The sequence below is a fragment of the Podarcis melisellensis genome (genome assembly GCF_964234715.1).
Source record: "Podarcis melisellensis genome assembly, chromosome: W".
Classification (NCBI taxonomy): domain Eukaryota; kingdom Metazoa; phylum Chordata; class Lepidosauria; order Squamata; family Lacertidae; genus Podarcis; species Podarcis melisellensis.
Window position 1 is genome coordinate 32,666,273 of NC_138535.1, and position 9,495 is coordinate 32,675,767.

The window sequence follows — 9,495 nt, forward strand, 5'->3', positions numbered from 1 at the left end:
GGTGGTCAGACCCTGCTTTCCATGGAGCAAGTTCCTCCTGATCAGAGGAGCTCCGCCATTGCCGGAGGCGGGTAGCCACCCTAGCATTTGATTCATTTTCAGAATAATAAATAAATAGCAAACCGATATGGGAAAAGGAGAAATGGGGAGAAGTTGAAATGGGCAGATTTCCCCCTCCCTCCTCAGTCCGGACTTGCTTCTTGAAGTGCTTGTTCCCTCACTAGTAACAAGAGGGACACTTCCAAGGAGGTCTTTGCTTTCCTTGTCCAGGTCTGCTTGATAGGCCAGAATTTCCCCTCTCTCTTTCCTCCGAATCTCCAGGCGGCGACAGATCTCTCCCTGACAAGAAAAGGGAAAACTCAGCTTTGATTGAGACACAAAAAGAGGAGATGAATATTATACTGGCTTCTTGGGTCCAGTGGCCTTGCTATATATATATATATATTAAATAATATTTATTAAAGTTTCAAAAAAGTTACAAAAATGAGAAAAGAAAAGAAATTTAAAAAAAATAAAAAGAGAGCACAAAATACAAAATACAGCAAAATAAAAACAATTAAAAACATTTCCTTCTTTCCATGTCTTGTCTTTCATTTACTTGTTTCCCTGACCTCCTCACACCTCCCTTTTTTGTATTCTAGTTCAATTAAATATTTCAGCAAATCCTTTCCAGCTTGGTTTTTATCCTAATAATTTATCTTAGTGTACTATAATTTTACATTCTCATTTCACCAATTAAAAAATCAATTTTTACCTAATCTTTTATATCGTTTCTGCTAAAACCACATTACTTCATTCCAACATCCTTCTAACATTCCTGGATCTTACAATGTTTCTGTAAATAAATTTTAATTTTTTTCCAATCTTCTTCCACCAACTCTTCACCTTGGTCTCGGATTCTGCCAGTCATCTCCGCCAGTTCCATATAGTCCATCACTTTCATCTGCCATTCTTCCCGGGTGGGTAAATCTTGTGTCTTCCAGTATTTTGCGATGAGTATTCTTGCTGCTGTTGTTGCATACATAAAAAAGTTCTATCCTTCTTTGGCACCAATTGGCCGACCATGCCCAGGAGAAAGGCCTCTGGTTTCTTCTGAAAGGTATATTTAAGTACCTTTTTCATTTCATTATAGATCATCTCCCAGAAGGTCTTAATCCTTGGGCACGTCCACCAAAGGTGAAAGAATGTACCTTCAATCTCTTTACATTTCCAACATTTATTATCGGGCAAATGATAGATTTTTGCAAGCTTGACTGGTGTTATGTACCACTTGTATATCATTTTCATTATAATCTCTCTTAAGGCATTGCATGCCGTAAACTTAATACCTGTGGTCCATAACTGTTCCCAGTCAGCCATCATAATGTTATGTCCAACATCTTGAGCCCATTTAATCATAGCTGATTTCACCGTTTCATCCTGAGTGTTCCATTTCAACAGCAAGTTATACATTCTTGACAGATTCTTAGTTTTAGGATCTAACAATTCTGTTTCCAATTTTGATTTCTCCTGAAACCCAATTTTCTTATCCAAATTATAAACCTCCATTATTTGATAATAATGAAGCCAATCCCTTACTTTGTTTTTTAGTTTTTCAAAACTCTGCAGCTTTAAGCTGTCTCCTTCCTGTTCCAATATCTCCCAATATTTTGGCCAATTGGCCTCCATATTGAGCTTTTTCTGAGCCTTCGCTTCCATTGGTGACAACCACCTTGGGGTTTTATTTTCAAGCAGATCCGTGTATCTTATCCAAACGTTAAACAAAGCTTTCTTGACAATATGGTTTTTTAATGCTTTATGTGCTTTGACCTTGTCATACCACAAATATGCATGCCACCCAAATACATTGTTAAAACCTTCTAAATCCAAAATGTCTGTGTTCTCAAGAAGCAGCCATTCTTTCAGCCAGCAAAATGCGGCTGATTCATAGTAAAGTTTGAGGTCTGGCAGGGCAAATCTCCCTCTTTCTTTTGCATCAGTTAATATTTTAAATTTTATTCAGGGCTTCTTGCCCTGCCAGACAAATCTAGAAATATCTTTATGCCGCTTCTTGAAACAGTCCATTTTGTCCAAAATTTGCAATGTTTGAAACAAAAACAACATCCTTGGCAATACATTCATTTTTATCGCTGCAATTCGGCCTAGCAATGAAAGCTTCAAATTTGACCATATTTCTAAGTCCTTTTTCACTTCCGTCCAACATTTTTCATAATTATCTTTAAATACGTTCACATTCTTAGCAGTCATGTTAACCCCAAGGTATTTCACTTTCTTAACCAATGTTAATCCTGTCTCTTTCTGAAACCTCTCTCTCTCAATCGGTGTTAGATTTTTCTCTAAAACCTTAGTTTTCAACTTATTCAACTTGAAACCTGCTACCTGACCAAATTCTTGAATCAATTCCAATACTCTTTTAGTACTAGATTCTGGCTCCTGTAATGTCAATACCAAATCATCTGCAAATGCTTTCAATTTGTACTGTTTAGCTCCGACTTGTATGCCTTTAACTAATTGGTCCTTTCTAATCATATTTAGCAAAACCTCCAGGACCGATATAAAAAGCAATGGAGAGATTGGGCACCCCTGTCGTGTTCCTTTCTCAATCTTAAACTCTTCTGTAACTACGTTATTCACAATCAATTTGGCTTTTCGTTCTGAATAAATTGCACCAATACCGTTTTCAAAACCTTGGCCTACCCCCATTCCCTGTAATTTTTTCTTCATAAAACTCCAAGAAATATTGTCAAAGGCTTTCTCCGCGTCCACAAATATCAAAACTGCTTTTGTGTTGATCTTCACTTGTAATTTTTCTAAAATGTTAATTATATTCCTCGTATTGTCAGACAAGTGTCTCCCCGGGAGAAAGCCCGCTTGATCTTTATGGCTTTCTTCTACCAGTATCTTTCTTAACCTTTTAGCCATAATATCAGCAATAGTATAATAGCAAAGTAATTTACTGGAGGAAAGAAAAGTACAGAACACATACATAAATACCATAAGTAGTTATCATCACAAAAGAATATGCAGGTAAACCCATGAACAGCCAGGTAAACCCATCAACAGGTTTCCTGCCAGACAGGAGTCTGTTGTAGGCCGCCCCTTCTATGATGTATGTATGATGTATGGAGGGATGGTCTTGGGCTCCAGGGTGGGCAATTTCAAATGTCTATATAAGGACTTGGTTCGGGGTCTCCTCCTCCCTCCTGCGTGGGGGGGGGGTGAGCACCCTGTTGCAACAGGTAATAAAGATCTGGCTTACTAGCTGCTTTGCTTCTCAGTATTCTCTGGTTGGCCTCTGTTATTTTCTCCTACCGATAGAGAAGCTACCAAAGGACTCTATATGGGCTCTGAGGTACCCCAGAAGGGAAAAGGAGCCTCCAGTCCCCACCCCCTTGCAGCTGACCCCTTGCTGCTCTCTGCTTGGCAGGGTATTGAGGAGGCATCCTGCTAGCCAAAGGAGACATGTGCAATTCACATTTGTAGTGTTCTAAATGTGTACAAAGCAACCTTGCTGGGGGATGTGGATGAGGTTAACCCTTTCTCTCCCTGCCATGGTCCCAAACCAAATCTTTGAAGCTGCTGTATTTCAAGGGAAGATCCCTTGGCCCCCCTGGCAGAGAGAAAGACTTTGACTCCCTCCTCCCAGCCATCCCAGCAGCCCTCAGGCTTTCCCTTGGCTGCTTCTAAGGTAATAAACAACCACCAAGGAATACCATGCCTACTCTGGATCTGAGAATTAAGAAGATCACCTGCCAAGAAGAATACACAGCTATTTCTCCCCCTCAAGGTACCTTGTATTCCTCGACAGCCTCTTCCAGAGGAATCACCTCCTGGTGTTGGTGCTTCTTGGATCTGCCCCAAACCACACAGAGAAGGACCCTACCAATATCAAATAGACCGTATTCTGCCTTCACACCCTACAAGAAGGTCAACGGTGCCTTGGGGAATGGATCCTTTTTCGCTGTATCTTTCTCATTGACTTTAAGAATGGATCTGGATGTATTTTTGACTCAAATGTATTTTTCCTCAAAATGCTGTCCTTTTCTAAATGTATCCAAATGTATCCGAATGGGTTTTTGTATTTCCCCCCAATCTCATCGCCTAGAGAATGTTCCTTAAATGTAACAATCACTTGTTCCAAATGTATTTGATTCAAATGTATTTGAGTGTATACTTTTATGGGGAAACGTAGCTAGGACAATGTGGAGATATATATATCTTGCTTATAGTGCCTTTGAACGGTCAACGTTCCACCCTCTATCCTTTCAGGAGCTGCCAAAAACACTCTCCACACCACACTGCCATCTACTGGGTCTACAAATGATACCATGAATACACACAAATACAAGCTCTAAAATAAATTAGTTTTATTTCCCCATAAGTATGCAAACATACAGATGTCTGCCTGCTTGTCTGAAGATGCCGTGCCCCCGGGGGGCGCTGTGACCGGCGCCCATTGGGAAGGAACAAGACAGGAAAAGGAAGGAAATGGGAGAGGTATTTGTAAGGCCCCACTTTTCCCATGGTGTCCTGTTGTGTGGTCGGAAAGTACTCTTTATTGTTGGATTTGGGTTAATGTCAGAATAAAAGCGATTTCCTTCAAAACAACACATTCCTTTTTATCTTACCAATTTCTCATATTGTAAGAAGCGGAAGAAGAAACCATAGAGAGCATTCATATTTTCCTTCTGATCAATGAAGTCAAACGTTACAATTATCCATTTGAGAATGATCACCTATAGGGAGAAGACAGATCTCAGTAAGCCAAAGCAAGGCCAAGACAACCAACCCCTTCTGGAATATGGTCAGCGTGTACAACATCTAGCTGAATCATCACCAGGATAACTAAGTCAGGCTGGGGGAAATATCATTCTTCAGAACCAAGACATCATTACCATGCTTTCCAAGTTACCTGAAAGTCACTACAACACTTTCGAGCACAGAGCCAAGACGCAGCTGAAAGAAGAGAATCCTACAAACTTCGGGGTTTGTAGATGGTTGTAAAGGTTGCTGAAAGGTTTCTAGTTCACTAGATGGAAACGGCTTCCAGGCTAGGCAGGACCAAGGTTGCTTTGTAACTGTTCCTGTCTGCCTGCTTGCCATCGTGCATATTTGTAAACCATTTCTGCCAAAATATCTACATCTGCAATAGTAGTTTCTGGAAGCAGACCCTGCAGTAGTGCACACTCCATGAAGTCCATATGAAGAGTGTTACGAAATGGAGGGGGGGGGCATATGAATGAAGTCTTACTCCCGAGTAAGAGACCTAGAGCCCGAGGCGATGACCTCAAGGGAACCCTGCCACACTAGGGCTCCCCTCGCCCCGTCCCAACGTTGCACCAAGCACCGCACAAAAGTCCAAAACCCCGAGAAGAAAGCGCCATTTCTGACCCCGTATCCAGATGCTATACACGATTGATGTATTTTATGAATGAACAATGTATTTGCATGAGGATGCGCTCTAGCCAATCAGATGGCGTTGAATGTAGCCCTTCAGCCAATCGCAGCAATGCCATGGCTCTGCAGAGGCAGCTCAGCTCCAGCTGTTTTGCACGTTCCACTGAGCGCTGACAAGGTGATGACAGCTCCGGCTGCGAGAACAACGGACTGAGTCAATCGAAACCTCATTACCCTGTTAATCCAATCAAAACTAGATGTTGTTTAGTCGTTTAGTCGTGTCCGACTCTGCGTGACCCCCTGGACCAGAGCACGCCAGGCCCTCCTGTCTTCCACTGCCTCCCGCACTTTGCTCAAACTCATGCTGGTAGCTTCGAGAACACTGTCCAACCATCTCGTCCTCTGTTGTCCCCTACTCCTTGCGCCCTCCATCTTTCCCAACATCAGGGTCTTTTCCAGGGAGTCTTCTCTTCTCATGAGGTGGCCAAAGTCTTGGAGCCTCAGCTTCAGGATCTGTCCTTCCAGTGAGCACTCAGGGCTGATTTCCTTCAGAATGGAGAGGTTGGATCTTCTTGCAGTCCATGGGACTCTCAAGAGTCTCCTCCAGCACCAGAATTCAAAAGCATCCATTCTTCGGCGATCAGCCTTCTTTATGGTCCAGCTAGATACAAAGTAGCAATGTCAGGCCAGGCCACTTCCGAAAAGAACCGTCTGTATTAAAAAAGCCTAAAAACGCTTGGAAATTCATAGAAAACCACTGGTTTCACCGATTCTCTTCATTCCACCGCCAGTCTGCGTTGTTGGCCAAGGACTTGGGAACCCCTGGGTCCCCGCCAGAATTCCCCAAGCGGGAGGTCACCTACTCACAGGAAGGTACTTTACCCGTAGGTGACAATCACTGGGCAAAAGCTCTCCTCCGGACTTACCCAGGCGGCAGACTATGCAAACCAAAGTTCTATTGTCCTCTTCCAGTAGGTGCTTAGAATGTACTTGGGTGTCGAGACCCCGCAGCCACCCCCTCGTTGGAAATGACTCACACAAGGACGCGGATATTAGGTTTATGTTACTGGGCAAATTTTGGCCACAACTTTATTGAAATTAAAGAATGTGAGCGGTATTGGCCAAGGCATTGATTGGACCTGACTCTATCTGACTCCTGCCCATTGTGCAGGAATTCCCAGTAGGGGGAGCCCTGTCGATGCGAACCAACTCAAGCTCCCCCTGGTGCTCCCGTCGGGGTCGTGTCAAGGCCTTAGCCCCCCAGCCGGGCTTCAGACTAGATCAACACCCTTTAACGGAATACCCTTAAGCATGGAGGGGCAGGTGGTGGCCACACCTCCCCTCCCCCCCACAAGGTCAAACAATGCCTAACCGCAACCCTAACAAAGTTGTGACGATTGCTATGAGGTAGGCGAAAAGTGTGGGATGTAAACACAGGAGCAGTCAATGACAACATTCCTAGAGTGTACATGTTAGAACATGGGGAGGGATGTCTGTCTAGCAAGCAGGTAAACTTCCTGGGTACGGACTTCCTCCGCATGTGACCAGAGGTGGGTGTGGCCTCACCTATGCAGGTAAATGATAAAAGCACAGGGCAGGCAGCCATCTCTCTCTCTCTGCCATCTTCCTTCGATGGGTGGGGAAACATCTAAGGATGCTCTCTTGGCTCCCAGCCAAGAGAGGAGATAAGGACTATCTTGCTACAAGATAGATTCTAAATGTATTTTACCTTTTTAAGCCTGTCTGCCTTCTGGGATCATATTGTGAACAGAACGTGAGTAAACTCTTTTATACTTTTATAAAGACTGTGTTGTGTCTTGTATTTTAAGAGGGAACACAGGGGAAATTACCAGAGTAATTATTATAGAGGTTCTAGCGAACCTGTGCAGACGTTACCGTTGCGAACTTAAAGGGGAATGTCTATAAACTCTGCTGATATTTTGGGAACTTGTTAGCACAAGTTGGATAAGGATATAATTAGTCAATATGTCCTCTCCTGCACCCCTGAACATTCCCACAAAAACCAAGTGTCCAGTGCCAATTTGCCAAGTGGAAAAATTCCTACCAGGCCCCTCGGACAACCAAGGCGACCAACCAAAGTCCATAGCAAGGCCATTGCCTAACCTGCAAAATCGGGAGGGAGGGCGGGTGATTGAGGAAGCGAGCCAAAGAGGAAGTTCTCTGGGGGTTGGCTGGCCGGACTCTGACGTGGCCAGGATCCCATAGGCAACGGGGGACAGAGTCCCCCGCCCCTGGTGGGGAGTGGGTGGCCACGTGGTCCACCGCAATTCCTCCCCACTGGGAAGTGGAGCGGATTTCCCAAGACATATCCTGTATTTGCATGTTACCCCAACACATTCCTCCTATGTTAATCATGCATAACCCGCCCCTTTTCTGATGGAGTGGTGATGTTTAGCGAACTGCCTGCTGGGATAAGATAGGAACTTTTAAAAGTCCTTGTCACCCCGTTCTCGGGGTTCAATTCCTCTCTGAACCTGTTGTGCGATAAACCTTGGTCTCCGCTATTTGCTCCGGTTGGGGGCTGGACTCCTTCTTTGTTCCGCAGGGACCCACGGGCTCTGAGCAGCCTCCCACCTGCAATGTTGTAATCTAAATGAGCACATCTTCCTACAAGTGAATAGTAGCCACCTATCTGGGGGGAAATAAAGTGGTATGCTGAGAGACATGGTTACGGTGGAGAGCAAATCTGTGTTCCACAATCCGAACATCCCGAGAGAAACCAGATGGCAGCTATGTTTTACTGTGTCCACAGAACTCAATGAAAGCCAACCAATGGTTTGGGTCAGGTTAAGTAGAAGCATGTTGAAATCTGCAGATGGCACAAAGTTCATTGGCAGTAAATCAGAAAGAGGGACAGTCCTTAAACAGCTGAAGAGAAGGGGATAAACCTCAACTGAGCATCCAAGTATTAACATCCTGACGGTAAGGACCTTACCCAATCCTAGTCACATGGAAACACCATTTTAAAGTATGGCTTGATGAGCTAAAAGATGAAGAGGAGTACCCATTCAGAAGCACATCATATTGGAAACAATGCAGTTCAGTACTAACACTCAGATATGCACCAGCTTTATTCCCAGTTCGTGACCCAGCAAGAGACAAACGTACTGGAGCTGATTTACATGTCTTGTTCTTCTTTGCTGGATTGGGGCATAAGCACTGAGCCCTATCTTTCTTCTTACCTTTATTCAAACGGGTCAAGGCTTCTTCAATGGAAAGTCGGTCATCTTCTGTCTCTTCTGGTTTGTTTACTACCAGAAGCCAGCAAAGCTTGTTCTGGCACCTTAGAATTCTCGTGTCTCTTCATTTTTTTCTTATTCCAGGAAAGAAACACAAGACAAGGTCAGCTTTTTCCCCCTTTTCTTTTGCTAGTATTTTCCTGTCCTCCAATAATCAAGTTTGGTGCAGAAAAGGAATGGAGAGCTTTGTTGTTGTTGTTGTTTAGGCGTGCCCGCCTCTGCGTGACCCCCTGGACCAGAGCACGCCAGGCCTCCCGCAGTTTGGTCAAACTCATGCTGGTAGCTTCGAGAACACTGTCCAACCATCTCGTCCTCTGTCATCCCCTTCTCCTAGTGCCCTCCATCTTTCCCAGCATCAGGGTCTTTTATAATTCCTCATAGTAATCCCATCTGATCACTACATCTCTGGATATTTGCACTCCTACATAGGCTGAGCCTGTGACCTGGCTCAGGAACTAAGTCTTTGTCATTACAAAAGACTGGCCAGGCTCCCCAGGGTACCCAATCAAGTGAGCACTAACAGGTAACCTGCCAGAGAGGAGGTAAACAACGCACTCAGGTGTCTGTTGTAGACCGCCCTTTCTGTGATGTAGGTACGATGTATCTGGGGGGTGGTCTTGAGCTACACCCCTTTCTGTGATGTAGGTATGATGTTTCTGGGGGTGGTCTTGGCCTCCAAGGCGGGCAATTTTAAATGTCTCTATAAGGGCAGGCACATCTTTGTTGTGGGTCCTCCTCCTTCTCCTGCCTGGGGGGGGGGGGGAGCACCCTGTTGCAACAGTTCAATAAAGATCAGGCTTACTAGCTGCTTTGCTTCTCAATCTTCTCTGCTTGGCCT